The sequence below is a fragment of the Asparagus officinalis genome, chromosome 4 (genome assembly GCF_001876935.1).
Source record: "Asparagus officinalis chromosome 4, Aspof.V1, whole genome shotgun sequence".
NCBI classification, from domain to species: Eukaryota; Viridiplantae; Streptophyta; class Magnoliopsida; order Asparagales; family Asparagaceae; genus Asparagus; species Asparagus officinalis.
The window spans coordinates 82687217-82703570 of NC_033797.1; positions in this window are offsets into that span (position 1 = coordinate 82687217).

Here is a 16354-nt window from a genome sequence, read left to right on the forward strand (position 1 = left end):
CTCCAATCGCAACATATCCCTGTCATGTTAACATCAAACCTCTGACAAAATCCACTTATCAATCCTCATCAATAGGATGATAAGTCCACAAAGTTGCTCCAATCGCAACATCCTCCTGTCACGTTAACACTAAACCTCTGACAATCCACTTATCAATCCTCACATCAACCCTCTGATAATCCACTTATCAATCCTCGTCAATAGGATGATAAGTCTACAAAGTTGCTCCAATCGCAACATCCTCTGTCACGTTAACATCAAACCTCTGACAATCCACTTATCAATCCTCGTTAATAGGATGATAAGTCCCCAAAGTTGCTCTAATCGCAACACAAAATCCTGTCACGTTAACACTAAACCTCTGACAAATTCACTTATCAATCCTCGTCAATAGGATGATAAGTCCACAAAGTTACTCCAATCGTAACATCATCCTGTCACGTTAACATTATACCTCTGACAATCCACTTATCAATCCTCGTCAATAGGATGATAAGTCCACAAAGTTGCTCCAATCGCAACATCATCCTGTCACGTTAACATCACACCTCTGACACAATCCACTTATCGACTCTCTCTAATAGAGCGATAGGTCCTCAAAGTTGCCTTGATCGCAACAATCAACTTATCGACTCTCTTCAATAGAGCGATAGGTCCACGAACCAGTCAAGTTAACATCACACCTCTGACGACCAAACCAACTTATCGACTCTCTTCAATAGAGCGATAAGCCCATAAACCAGTCAAGTTAACATCACACCTCTGACGACCAAACCAACTTATCGACTCTCTTCAATAGAGCGATAGGTCCACAAATTCCTGTCAAGTTAACATCACACCTCTGACGAAACGAAGGAAGAATCATTAAACCCCTCACGGTTCAATCAGAATCTGTGATTTGGTGGTCCACGAGTCAAAGCGCTCCCGGCACAGGCAAAGATCCCACGCAAGCAGCGATCCAAACAACGGTCCTGCGTTTGTTTCTCAAGAGTTGTAATTTTTCTTTTGTTGTGTAAAAGAAGTCTTATAAAAAGTCTGTCTCTTTTGAATTTATTGTAATCGACCGAAGATATAATGAATTCCATGACAAGACCAACTTTTGACGCAAACACATACCTCTGACAATTCGCTTATCAATCCTTTTTAATAGGATGATAAGTCCACAAAGTTGCTCCAATCGCAACACATTCCTGTCACGTTAATATCACACCTCTGACGACCAAATCCACTTATCGACTCTCCCCAATAGAGCGATAAGTCCACAAAATTGCCCTGATCGCAATATCTTTTCCGTCAAGTTAATATCACACCTCTGACGACACAATCAACTTATCGACTCTTTTCAATTGAGCGATAGGTCCATAAAATACTGTTAGGTTAACATCAAACCTCTAACAGTCAAACCCCCCAATGAACTTGTTAATCCTTTTTCAACAAGAATAGCAAGTTTTCATTATGAAATCCCCAACGGATTAAAGATTTTCTGGAATCATCCTAGTGATAATAAAGAAAATTTCTGAATTTTACTCTAAGTAAAAATTCATGCCAAGTTAAAATTCATGCCAAGTTAATACTGCACCTCTGGCACTTCCAATTTTCTTTCAGTGTTTCAAGTGAAAATATAACACAGGAAGAAATAGTAACAAAGTCTACGTATTCAACATCGTAGCGGGTCGTTATTAATAACGCCCAAATCCATGCCTTACACGCATGGGGAACTTTATCCTAAATCCTAAGTAGGGATAAGCCTACGCCTAACACGCATTGCCGGTTAGTCTTTCACCGTATAAAGGACAAAAGTCTATGTATTCAAAATCATAGCATCAAGTCTAAGAGGGTTCATTCTTTAGACAATCCACATGCTAGCCCGATTCAAACGGTAGTCGGTAAAGGCTTATCAAATCCGTTGATGGCTGAGGGTTTGCCAAAAATCCTATGCAGGTTTTCAGGCCCACCAGCTTAATGGACGTGAGCCAAGACTTGAAATGAATAAGCTGAAGACAAGTCTCAAAGATTTAGTCAAAAATGCATGAAAGTCACCTCTGCGTCTCACATCGAAACGCCAAGGTCAGACCAGCGTCGAAAAAATGATAACGCCAAGGTCATAGCCGCGTTTTAAGTCAGAACGCCAAGGTCAGACCCGCGTCGCAAAAACCACAATGCCGAGGTCAGACCCGCGATGCAAAGACGATAACGCCAAAGTCATAGTCGCGTTTCAAGTCAAAATGCTGAGGTCAGACACGCGATGAAAAAACCGAACGCCGAGGTCACGTCCGCGTCTCAAGTTCAAAATGCAGGGTCCACCCCCAACATTCCAGAAGCAGGATTATGGCACATACCTTCACACAGGCCCTATGTGACAAATCCCTTCAACCAAGATGCCTTCGAAGCGAGTGCAGAGAACGACTCCTTTACAACAAGGAATCAACAGCTCCAAGATCAGAGTTGAGATCCAAAGTATTCCGAAAATTCGTCCCAGTCAACCGCGAACTTTCGAAAACTTTGGAGGGGGTTCTGTAGGCTGTCTAAAAATCACAATAGATAGCTTATCCCCCATCAAACACCGATGATGGAAGTTACAATCTGACGACTTCCAGAAGGCTACAATTTGAAGACTTTCACGACAACCGATGAGAGCTCTAGTTCAACAGCATTCACAATCAACATCGGGAGTTACAATCTGACGACTCTCATATTCTCAAGGAGCCAAGACGAAGATTACAAGACAATGATCTTTGCAACGCAATGACAAAGGCAAGACGCGGAGGTCCTCCCCGTGTATCAACAGTAAAACGCCAGGGTCGAACCCCGCGTTACAACATCAAAAACGCCAAGGTCGAAACCTGCGTTACAACATCAAAACGCCAGGGTCGAACCCCGCGTCACAACAGCAAAAACGCCAAGGTCGACCCTCGCGTTTTTCTACGCCCTGCGGGTACCCAACTCCGCGTCTCAATTCTAAGAGGCGAAGTTAGGGTCCTGAACGCCAACGTGGGCGTTTGACTCATTCAACATGAGCTGAACGGTTCTAAAATCGTTTCCCACGATTTGGGGGCGGTTACACCCCATTATGGAGAGAATTAAGGGGGCGGTTATGCCCCTTAATTCCCTATAAATAGGGTAAACTCAACTGAGTTAGGGGTTCCTTTCGGTTGGAGATTTTCTAGTTCCAAGAACTGTAAGAGGCTAGGCATTTTCGGATCTGAGAACTGGGCAGCAGAGGAGATCCTTGGAGCATTTTCTAGAGCTTGGGAGATCTGCAAGAAGTGCTTTTTCAGCCTTGGCTTATTAACCGATTTTCGGTTCAAATCAACTCTTTCATAGAGTTAAAACTCGTTCAGAGTTATCAATTCGTTCAGAGTTATCAACTCGTTTAGAGTTCTAAAACTTACCACGCAAGTTCTCCACAACGTCAAAATCGTGAGGAGAAGACATCGTTCCAGTGAATCAAGACGTGTGGATCGTCAACGGAGAGCAAACGCGACGCGAGCATTCGAGGGAGGCACTCCATCGCCACCAAGAAGAACCCAGTTTTAAACAAAGGGGAAAACCAAATTCGTTCTCCTCTCTTTTGTAATCGAATTGTAATCGGAATCAAAGAAATAAAGTTTAATTTTCTTTATTCTTCTCTTTACAATTTTCCCTACCAACAACTAGACCATTTCTACTTAATGTAATACACTAAGCATCAAATATAAAGTGTGAAGTCACAGGTCCCCAATCACATTTAGCAAGAATATAATAAACAACTCAGAATAGAAAAGAGCCATATCACAAATAGTATATCATCCGAGGCACAAAATTTGGGTCGAACATACCCTTATTACAAAACTGTCCAACTAAAGAAATATGAAAAATACATTGTCAATAGAAAATAATAAGAAAATACTATAAAAATAAACTAAGTCCATCAAAATGACAAAAAAGTAATTAAGCTTCGGCTTCTTCTTCATCTCTATCTACAAAACACTCCTGCTAAGGTACTCAGGCTCTAGCGTGTCTCCCAGTTAGACCCGTTCATCCTCTAAGTCTGATGTACAACCCGAGAGAATAGGAGTACATCAGCGTGCATAGCACACGACAAGATCCCATGAGGGAGAATAGAAACAGTCAAATGACCAATGCAATAATAGTAATAATAATAGAAGCATGGAATTGGAATCCTAACAATTTAAATACAATCAACCACTAGAGTATAACAATTAGAAGAATCGATAATCATCTAAGTATCAAGGTCATACAACTAGCCATTCTATAATAGTTCACTGGTCCACATCTCGCAAAGAGTCAACGTTCATATCATCGGATAACTGGCTGTTCACAAATCCTCCACGCACATCCAATCCTACAAAACAGGCGGCTAGAGGACTACACGCAATGCGATTTTAGCCTGGTCCAAACTCAAACAAAAACTCAGGTGACGAAACAGACCACTTTGCCCAACAAACCAACTCCAGGATGAAACAGGTCACTAGTGCGAGTCTGAAAGATATATCAACAACCATATCCGATCACATGATCTATGACTTTCCCATCCCAACTCTTCTTATTTTTCTAAGTCAACAAACATGACCTACAATAGATCTCTTGTCCACCTCCTAAGTTTAGCCAACGCACACACACATGTCACTAAGTCTTGTTCAAGACGCGAAAAACCACTAAGTCAGGAACTACTAATGCTTCTCAATCACAACAAGAAAATAGTAAATAAATACAACCAATGCTGTTCAACGATATCATGGCATGTCAAATAATTAAATCTAAGAATCATAAATCATAAAATTGTTCTAAAATTAATCTTCTAAAATAATAAGTTTATTTACTTAAAATAATCCTTTTTGTAAAATAAATTCTTAGGAAAAATGCTTCTAGCCCCCAAAATATGCCAGAACGTGCGTCCCACCCTAAAGACTTTTTCAACGGGTGTTCTACCCCCAAAAACTCGCTCGATTTTCCTCTAGCCCCAAAAACACCCCCCAAAACACCCCCCACGTGACAAGCTGTCTAAAACCAACATAAATATTCAAAAAATACCCTTTGTTTCTCTTTTTTTTTATTTGTGCTGAGAAGAGAGCTCACAAGGATAGCGGAGTAGGCAGGAGAATCTGTCTCCGCCCTTGTCAGCGGCAGAGGAATAGGAGATGGAAGTCAGAAAGGGTGCCTGTAGGCGTCAAAAATTACCTATAGGTCCCCGCACGTGGCTCAAGATAGAGAGAAGACAATGAACATCTCTATTTGAGTCACAAAAGCTTATGTGATGATGACAAATGCACGAAGTGAGTCGACGGACCATACGAAGCAACGAAACTTTAGAATAATGGAAACACAAACTGATCGGGAGCCCCGCGTTGCTTATGAAAGGAGAAGCGTCCCTCATATCCCATTTATTCCACATATGATTCAATCATAAGAACTTGTAGATCTCCTCGTTAATTTTCTAACGCATCTTGAACGACACAATTCCAAGTTCGGACGATCAAGATACGGTGGAAACGGGCAGAACGCGGGAATCAAAGTTCAGGCCAAAGTTAGCCAAGACACCAAATGGTGTCTCGGCCAAACCTTGGCTGAGACACCAAGAGGTGTCTCGACCAAGGCTTGGCCGAGGCACCTATGAGTGTCTCGACTAAGACTTGGCAAAGACACTAAGAGGTGTCTCGGCCAAGTCTTGGCCGAGACACCCATGAGTGTCTCGGCCAAGTCTTGGCCGAGACACCGATGGGTGTCCGAAGACCCAAAAAAGTAAATTTTGGTAGTTTAAAGCTGTTTTTTGATCATCAACCACCTGGATTTGTTTCAATTGATCTGATATCATCTAAGAACATGGTTAAGTGGTTACAACTAAAGATAAGATTGAATCGATCTTTCTCATCCGAAAACTAGGGTCCCTACAGCCCCAGGGCCTTTAATTTTCCAGATCTAGAATTCACGAGCATCGGCGAAGCCCTACTAAATTGAAGACTGAAGGAGCATGAATTTCAGAGAGGAGGAGGAGACTTCAGTGAATTCTTTGGCATAAAGATGGAGAGTTTGATAGATCTGCAACACGGTTCTTTTCCTTGAGATCGCCCTGTTGCGGTGATCTCGAGAAGAGTGGTTATTTCATTGTTGCCGAGCTAATTGTTTTGGTTTCTTGATTCCTTCGTGAATCAATGAAGCTCCAGATTTGATCTGATTGTTTGGTGGTCTACGGATATCAATATCCCCGTCACAGGCTAAGATCTCACGCAAGCAGCGGGCGATAAACACCCGTTGCGCTGTTTGACGAGAGTTATATTTTTTTTCATTGTGTAAGGGTCTTATAAAAAGACTAACTTTTTTTCATTGTAACGTTATAAGTTGTAATGAATACAGCAATAAAATCATTAACTTTCTCACCAAACAAGCTGGCGACCACAGTGGGAGCCAACTGCTTCGCTGCCGAAGCTGTCGTGATGCAACCAGCGATCAAGATCCTGGTGGCTTTAGAGGTCGAATACATGTTCGACTAACAAAAGTTCAAATAGTGCGTCTCCTCCTCCTCCTCCAGATCCGCCTCTCCTTGCAAGCGTAGAAAGGTCTCCTCCGTCCGAAAGATCCGCTGGTCCTCAGATCTGAAGACTCAAGAAGGCAAATTCCCCACTACTATTGCTGCAGCCACACCTCATAATGATCCGTTGGTGTCTAATGAGACCAGATCTGCAGATCTGAACTCCTCCGTGATCAAGGAGTTAACTATTGAAGGCGTGCTAACTCTATCAAGGAGAGCACATCAAAGGCAATGCCAATGCCTCGCGCGCCAATTCACCAAGGCTTTGGATCAGGTGGACGGACTCCGGTACCAAGTGGATTTGGAGTTCAAAAAGTGCCAAGTGGCTAAGCCATCTCTACAGCAAGCTTCGATAACCTCCTCCCAATCATCTACTAACGAATGGGTTCGTGTCAAACGGAACCATTCTACTCTTGAGGAGAGCATTCAAAAGTGCCGCGCACTTCTTGCGCAAGCCCAGATCCTTGTACGAAAAGCATAAGAAATGCAAAAGGAAGAGACGGTTAAAAGATCACCGAGATCCAAACAAATTTGGATGCCAAAGGCCAAATCAACGCCTAAGGCAAAAGCAAGCAACATTGCTCCTCAACCTTCGTCAACTTTGGATCCCGCTCCTTCTACCACCACACCTTCGGTGAAACCCTACGGCGACATGGACCTCTCTATATTTAGAATTACGTTGAAGGGTCACCTAGGTCCTTTACACAAAGATCAAGGCACAACACCTGTTAAGAAATGCTTGGGACCAGTGAAGGAACCCCAAGCAACCATCCAGACTGGGGGTCGTACGCTACATCCTAACAAGTTGATTCCCATAACTACCCGCGTGGGGGTGCCTGCACAAAACCATGAGCCCATTAAAATTTCACCCTCACACAGGTATGATTCCAAATGTGTGACTCCTAATAAAGCTAATAAATCACTACCTATTCAGAAGAAGACGCGCCGAACAAACAACAACGGTACACCTGAGGAATCAAACCAACAGCTGATAGGTTGCTCTGACCACAACGTCAATCAAACCAACAGCTGATAGGTTGCTCTGACCACAACGTCGATGAGTTGTACTATCGGGCTGGGGGTACGAATAAATCTCGAAAGAGAAGTACCTGAGAAGCGGACTCTCACTGTCTGTATACCAAACTTATCAGGGCAGTATTATCAGCATGTAGCTACCCCAAGACCGCTCCATAGAGGGTCTCGGTATTTGAAAGAATCTCTACTAGAATGTCCAAGACTAAGTCAAGGCATTTCTATAGAAAAAGGTTAGCTGCACAAGATAATGAACTCCTAAAGGTCACCATCAATATGATCGATAAGGAGAAGTCAACGCGAAGTCAATCCCCGACATTTTTAGACATATCCCAACGTATAACTCGGTTACGCGTGGGAACTACTAGACGTAGGGGCTATCAGAGGATGAATAGTGGATTATCCTCGGATGATGAAGCATCAGATGCGAACCTTGTCATCGCTTCTGACAATACGGAGTCCAGCACAGGACAATCCCATGAGGCGTTTATGGTCAACACCGAGCAAATGACCAAAATCATCGAGGACGCTTTGCCTAAGCAAAAAAAAGAACTTTAAGTTCGAATTGGAAATGACCATGATACGGATGAAAGAAGAGCATGACCAACAAATTCGGGCTCTGTCTAATCAATTCGGTGAATCCAATCGTCGCAATAATAATAACCGAGCAGGTAGCGATTCGGATGTGGATAAACATTTCAATGCTGATAACTCTCCTATTGACCAGAATGCTGGGGGTGGCCCTACTGAAGACAACAACACTAGAGTTGGTCCTACCAAAGATGATAATATCGGGGGTGGCCGCATTGTTCCTCTCATAAATTGTCCAAAGCATGATACAGACGAGGATGAAAAGATGAAAGATCTCGAGAGCAAAATTAAAGCTCTAATGTCTGCTCAAGAGGTGAAAATGACCGGCATTCCGTGTCCTTACCCGAAAGAGTGGGAGTCGATCCCGTATCCGGCCAAGTTCAACCTGATTAACTTCACGCCATTTGACAAAAAGAGTTCCACCACTCAGTATCTAATCTACTTCAAGTCTCACTTGGGTATGATTTTTGGGAAGGAATCCCTGATGATCCAGTCATTCGTCAGCACCCTTCACGGAGCTGCCTTCGATTGGTACCGCCATCTCAAACCTGAAAGCATCAACAGCTGGGATGAGCACCCTTCACGGAGCTGCCTTCGATTGGTACCGCCATCTCAAACCTGAAAGCATCAACAGCTGGGATGACCTGGAGAACCTGTTCCTCACTCATTTGGTACCGCCATCTCAAACCTGAAAGCATCAACAGCTGGGATGACCTGGAGAACCTGTTCCTCACTCATTTTTTGATGATGATGCCGAGGTGTTAATCAGGATACTCTTCAATGAGAAATAGGAATACGATGAGACGGTCAATGACTTCATCAAGCACTTCCGGAATAAGTCGATGAACTGCCGAGATCCGATCACAGAGGACTTCATCCTCCAAACTTGTCATAACAATCTCTCTTTGGAAGTGTTGGAAGTTATGAGAGTAGCACCGTCCAGCACCTAGAAAGAGTTGAAAGTGCATGGAGAGCAGGCCGAGCGCTTCCTCAAAAGGAAGAAAGTTGAGAGAAGCCAACCGACAGCTAACCCTCCAAACTCAAGCTTCGTCTCCCGTGGTAAGGGGAAGACGCCTGCAACAGTTGTTGATGTTAATCAGACATCACAACAACAACCCCGAAGACAGCAAAAGATTTCGGATCTGAGACTCCAAAAGAAGTACTCCTTCAAGGACGAAGAAGTTCAAGCCATTTTTGAGTCCCTCCTTGAAAATAATAAGATCAAGTTACCACCTATCGTAAATCAGGAGGAAGCTGACAATATTGTAGATCCGAAGTACTGTGCGTACCACAGGAGGATCCTTCATCCTACCAAGGCTTACTTCTCTCTCAAGAATAGCATCCAAACCTTGGTTAAAGCTGGCATCATAAAGCTCAATTAAGTCGAATGAAGACTCCGACAAGTATAAGAGTATAAACAGCTCCTTTTGACACTCCGAGAGTATACGAGTATAAACATGCTTCTCAATCCTCCAACAGGTATATGAGGTTAAACTGCTCCCTGCATACTCTAACAGGTATATGAGTCTAAACTGTTTCCTTTCTTTCACGGGAAGTTCCTAGAGAGTGCCATATCTGGTATTCTTAAGGATAGCCCGGTCATCCAACTAAGTACAATGTTAGAACCTATTTCGTAAAGGAAGCTGGGGATGGATGATTCATGTAATAGGAAGTTCCCAGAAGAATGTTACATGTAATATTCTTAGGGATAACCCGGTCATTACAAATAAAGTGATAAACACTAAACTCCCACTGTTAAAGTCCTGACATAATACTCGGAATTTTAGTATCCTAATCATTGACAATTGTCAAACCCCTTCGTGTTAAGTATTTTCACTTAACACCAGGGACTCTCTTCGAGTGATTTGTACAAATCAACATTCCCGTTGTAATTTGTACTCCCACTCTCACTATCTATTTGGTCAAACCTTCTTATAGTTAGGACCACAACCAAAATCTTCTCTCGATTTCTTCCATGAATGAGAGGTCCACTTTCAAATCGAGTGATCAAACCTTCCTACAGTTAGGGTCAAAACCACAATTCACTCTTGATAAACAAGAAAATCACCTTTAGTTCAGTAATCAAACCTTCCGATAGTTAGGATTATCTGAATCTTTTCGATTGTCGAAGTGGAGATCCCACTTTTAGTTTCACTCTTCAGATTCTCAAAGTGGAGATCCCACTTTGAGTTTCCTTTACAACTAAAGATAGAATATAAAATTCTTCGTCTCTAGCATCAGGTTCATCTTTAACCCAAGAGAAAACATTATTTTTCAATATCAAAATCTGTGTCTTACACATACGGGGAATTTTATCTCGAATCCTAAGAAGGGATAAGTCGACACCTAATACGCGTTATCGGTTTAGTCTTTCACCGATTGAAAAAACACCAGAATCCGAGTCTGGAGACTTTTATCCCGAAGCCTAAGTAAGGATAAGTCAGTACCTAATACGAGTTGCTGGTTAGTTCTTGACCGTAAAAAGAATAAAAGCCCATATATTCAACATTGTGGCAGGTTGTTATTCATAACACCATAATCCATGCCTCATACGCACGAGGAATTTTATCCCGAATTCTAAGTAGGGATAAGTCAACGCCTAACACGCGTTGCCGGTTTAGTCTTTCACCGATTGAAGAAAACACCAGAATCTGAGTCTGGGGACTTTTATCCCGAAGCCTAAGTAAGGTTAAGTCAGCGCCTAACACGCATTGCCGGTTAGTACTTAATCGTAAAAAAAACAAAAGCCCACATATTCAACATTGTGGCAGGTTCTTATTCATAACACCATAATCCGTGTATCACACGCATGAAGAATTTTATCTCGAATCCTAAGTAGGGATAAGTCAACGCCTAACACGCGTTGTCGGTTTAGTCTTTCACCGATTAAAAAAGATACCAGAATCTGAGTCTGGGGACTTTTATCCCGAAGCCTAAGTAGGGATAAGTCAGTATCTAACACACGTTGTCGGTTAGTTCTTGACCGTAAAAAGAACAAAATCCCACATCATAACACCATAATCTGTGTCTCACTCGCACGGGGAATTTTATCCCGAATCCTAAGTAGGGATAAGTCAACGCCTAACACGCATTGCTGATTTAGTCTTTCACCGATTGAAAAAGACATCAGAATCCAAGTCTGGGAACTTTTATCCTAAAGACTAAATAGGGATAAGTCAGCCCCTAACACGCGTTGCTGGTTTAGTCTTTCACCGATTGAAAAAGATACCAGAATACAAGTATGGGGACTTTTATCCTGAATCCTAAGAAGGGATAAGTCAAGGCCTAACACGCGTTGCCGGGTAGTCTATTCCCGTAAGAAATATGAAGTCTACGTATTCAATATTTTAGCACTAAAATAGTTTACTCTTTTAGCATAACGTCACGCGTGGAATGGACTTAAAAAATCTGTATGCAAGCTTGATTCAAATGGTAATCAGTAAAGGCACGTTAAATCCGTTGATGGCTGAGGATTTGCCAAAAATCCTGAGTCTGATTCTGATATATGCTGTCGGGTAGTATATTCCCGTAAGAAAGATGAAGTCTACGTATTCAATATCGTAGCACTAAAAGAATTAACTCTTTTAGCATAACATTACATGCGAAACAGACTTAAAGAATCTGCATGCTAGCTCGACTCAAATGGTAGTCAGTAAAAGCTCATCAAACCCATTGATGGCTAAGGGTTTGCCAAAAATCCTATGCATGTGAGAGTCATTGACGCACCAGCTTCATTAGTTGGTCTCGTGACTTGAGCATCCAATAACTTCAGGATAAGATCCATACCAACTGATGAATCAGCTTTAATATTTGGTCTTGTAACCTCAACACTTGAGACTACGACGCGTTGTGATGAAAGTCAACATCGGTCAACGTGTTGCGATGAAAAGTCAACGCGAGGTGATCCAAAACCCTAAGGTTAACGTCGATCAACGTGTAACCCTAGGTCAACGCTAGTCAGCGTGTTGTGACAAAGGTCAACGCCAATCAACACGTTGCAACGAGAAGTCAATACGTTGCGATAAAAAGTCAACACCGGTCAACGCGTAACCCTAGGTCAATGTTAGTCAACGCGTAACCCTAGGTCAACGTAAGTCAACACATTTTCAATGAAGATAATCAGTTCAAAGTTAACTTGATAATACGAGTCAAAATCAACTCACCAGTTTCGATTCGAGACTTCGACGACGACCAGACGATAAACACAGCACCGGAACAACTTCAGTTATTCATTAAGATATCGAATAGACTGAAAATCGAAGGAGTCAGGAATTAAAGCTAACTACATGTATTTTTACACCGACTAAAGGTTGGACTGATCATATCCAAAGTATTTCAGGCTTATCTATAAAAGAAACAAGACTGAAACAATTTGGTGGGGTTATCTGTAAGCATCAAAAATTACCTATAGGTCCCCGCATGCGGCTCAAGATAGAGAGAAGATAAAGGAACATCATTATTCGAGTCACAAAAGCTTATGTGATGACTACAAATGCATGAAGTGAGTCGACAGACCATACGAAGCAACGGAACTTCAGAATAATGAAAACACGAACTGATTAGGAGCTCCGCGTCACTTACGAAAGGCAAAGTGTCCCTCGTATCCTATTTATTCCACATATAATTCAATTATATAAGCTTGTAGATCTCCTCGTTAACTTTCCAATGCATCTTGAACCACGTAATTCCGAGTTCAGATGATAAAGATACGGTAAAAACGGACAGAACGCGCAAATCGAAGTTCAGGGCAAAGTTGGCCAAGACACAAAATGGTGTCTCGGCCAAACCTTGGCCGAGACACCAAGTGGTGTCGGCCGAGACACCAAGTGGTGTCTCGGCCAAGACTTGGTTGAGACACCAAGAGGTGTCTCGGCCAAGGCTTGGCTGAGACACCCATTAGTATCTCGGCCAAGTCTTAGTCGAGACAGAGGTGTCTCGGCCCAAGCTTGGCCGAGACACCCACGGGTGTTCGTAGATCCGAAAAACTAAAATTTGGCAGTTTAAAGCTATTTTTTAGTCATTAACCACCTGGATTTGTTTTAATTGATCTGATATCATCCAAGAACATTATTAAGTGGTTACAACTGAAGATAAGATCGAATCGATCGTTCTTATCCGAAAATGGGGATCCCGAAGCCTATAAATACAGACCTAGGGCCTTCATTTTTCCAGATCTGAAATTCACTAGTGTCAGTGAAGCCCTGCTGAATTAATGACTGAAGGAGAACAAATTTCAGAGAGGAGGAGGAGACTTCTGTGAATTCTTCGGCATAAAGTAGGAAAGTTCGATAGATCTACAACCCGGTTCTTTTCCTTGAGATCGCCCCATTATGGTGATTTCGAGAAGAGTGGTTATCTCACTGTTACCGAGATAATTACTTCGGTTTTTTAATTCCTTCGTGAATCAACGAAGCTCCGGATCTGATTTGATCATTTGGTGGTCCATGGATATCAACGTCCCCGTCATAGGTCAAGATCCCACACAAGCAGCGGTCGATAAACACCCGTTACGCTGTTTGACGAGAGTTGTACTTTTTTTGGTTTTTATTGTGTAAGCATCTTATAAAAATACTAACATTTTATTTTCATTGTAACGTTTGAAGTTGTAATGAATACAATAATGAAATCATCAACTTTCTGATCAAACAGTGGCGATGGAGGAGCGGAGGGCGTCAGAGCGTAGCGCCAAGATCATTGAGAGGACAGAAGTGGAGGAGGTGGTATAGGTCGTAAAGGAGGAGGAAGGAGAGGGTGAGGCAGGAGTGGGCCATGGCCATGTGGAGGGAGAGCTTGGCGTCGGGGCTAGGGTTTTGGATGGTGTTTGAGGAGGAGGGGGATTATTGTTAGGGTTAGGTGGAGGGGAGGATGGGCGAGTAGACGTGAGGGAGTATGAGGGTCGATGGCGGGAGGCGGAACGTAACATCTCAACTAGCCATTACTTGTGGGCAGGTGGGAAGAACGTCACTTTCTCAAGCCCCAACATCACTAACATCACAAATGCAACTAGAGAGAGAAAGAAGGCCCAAACTTTAACTTTGCTTTCAAAGGAGCCTATTAATGTTTCACAAACCCTCCGCCAATGTCAGGCTGGCCCGCCTTTGCCAGTGCCACGTCAGCAACAAGATCACTGGATTTGTTGAGAAGCTTGGATTTTTTATAACTTATGAAGAGAACGATGGGATGGTAAGATTCAAGTTGATTGCTACCGGAACTTCCTTGAGATCTGTTAAAAAGTAGCTGGATTTTGTAATAATATTTCACTTTTAACTAGATTTTCAAAACTTAAATTTTGTTTTAGGTGGTGGGAGTGAGCTGGATTTTGTAATAATATTTTACTTTTAATTTTTGGGGATATTGTAATAATATTTCACTTTTAATGAGATTTTCAAAAGCTAAGAGATTTACGCGTTGCTTGTTAAGATTATGAGTTGGTTGTTAAGGATACGAGTTACTTGTTAAGGTTATGAGTTTCTTGTTAATGTTACATGTTGGTTGTGAAGATTAAGGGTTGGTTATTAAGGATAAGCCTTGGTTGTGATTGTTACACGTTGGTTGTGAAGTTAACCTTTACAATAAACCCATAACCTTAATAACCAACCCGTAAAACTTCACAACCAATGCGTAACCTTAATCGCCAACGCGTAATCTTAGCAAGCAACCCATAACGGTTTATTGTTAATATTACGATTTATTGTTAAGGTTACACGTTTACAACCAACCCGTAATGGTTTATTGTTAAGATTATGGTTTATTGTTAAGGTTACGCGTAACCTTAACAACCAACTTTATTACCTTGAGAAATTGAATTATATATATTAGGTAGTGGATTTGCAAGCTCCTGTACCAAGAATAGAAAGCTCCTAGTTAAATTTTTGGCCAAATCTCACTTATCAAGTGTCCTAGTTTATGATTCATAAGTAAATACGCTCAGTTTATATAGACCAATAACATTTCTAATATATGGCAATTGTGAGTGGCTCTTGTTGACTTAAAATAAAATTACTATGAATAGTTTTTTTCTAAATTAGGAATATGTTGGCCCTATAATTCTTACAATAAAAATTTGGAGGCATTTTGTTTCTATATTTGCAGATGTTTCATTAAATACTTATTAACGATACATGAGGTTTGTTGTAAACTGTAATCTTAACAATAAACCATTACATGTTGGTTGTAAATGTATAACCTTAATAATAAACCATAATCTTAATAATAAACCATTACGGGTTGCTTGCCAAGATTACAAGTTGATTGTTAAGGTTACACGTTTGTTGTTAAGGTTACAGGTTGGTTGTTAAGCTTATGGGTTAATTGTAAAGGTTAACTTCACAACCAACACTTATCCTTAACAACAACCGCATAACCTTAACAACTAACCCGTAACCTTAATAACCAACCTGTAACCTTAAACAACCAACGTATAATCTTAACAAGCAACTCGTAACCTTAACAAGTAACGTGTAACCTTAACAAGCAATGAGTAAATCTCTTGGCTTTTGAAAATATCATTAAAAGTGAAATATTATTACAATTTCCCCAAAAATTAAAAGTGAAATATTATTACCAGACACACAGGAATCAACTCAGTAGTCAGTTGCTTCTCTCAAACAGAGGCAAGCGCAAGCACATAGGAAGCAACCTCCACCTCAAAATCACTCAAATGAATATATAAATTTTCTCAAATGAGATAAGCAAGAAGAAGAAGAGCTAAACCCAGCTCTCTCTTCTCCTCGGCACGTGTACTCCCTTGTCAGTCCTAATGTGCTTCAACGTCACGTCTTCCGAGGCAGAGGGAGTTGATCTTTTGCCTCCATGCCTCGCCACCGTTCATATGATGGGGTACCAGGCCATCGTCTAGAAGGGAGTTCTTGGACACATCTAGATGGTCGGCGAGCTCGCCGTCGGAGTAGTGGAAGAGCAGGCCGGCGTGGATGAGGGACTGGCGATCGACGACATAGAACCAGTTGACAAGGCGTTTGGCTTAGGGGGGATGAGTTCTCGGACATGATTTCAGGAGGTGTGGGGGTCAAAGATGGCGAGGTTGATGTAGGAGTTGGAGTAGGCGGAGTGGAAGAGGCTATTGAGGGAAACGGGGGAGGGGGAGCACCAAAGGTGGAGGATGTGGTGGACGCCGGCGAGGTGGTGGAGGAAGGTGTCATTCTTGTGTCAGCACTCACCAGCACCGATGGAGGAGAGGGTAGA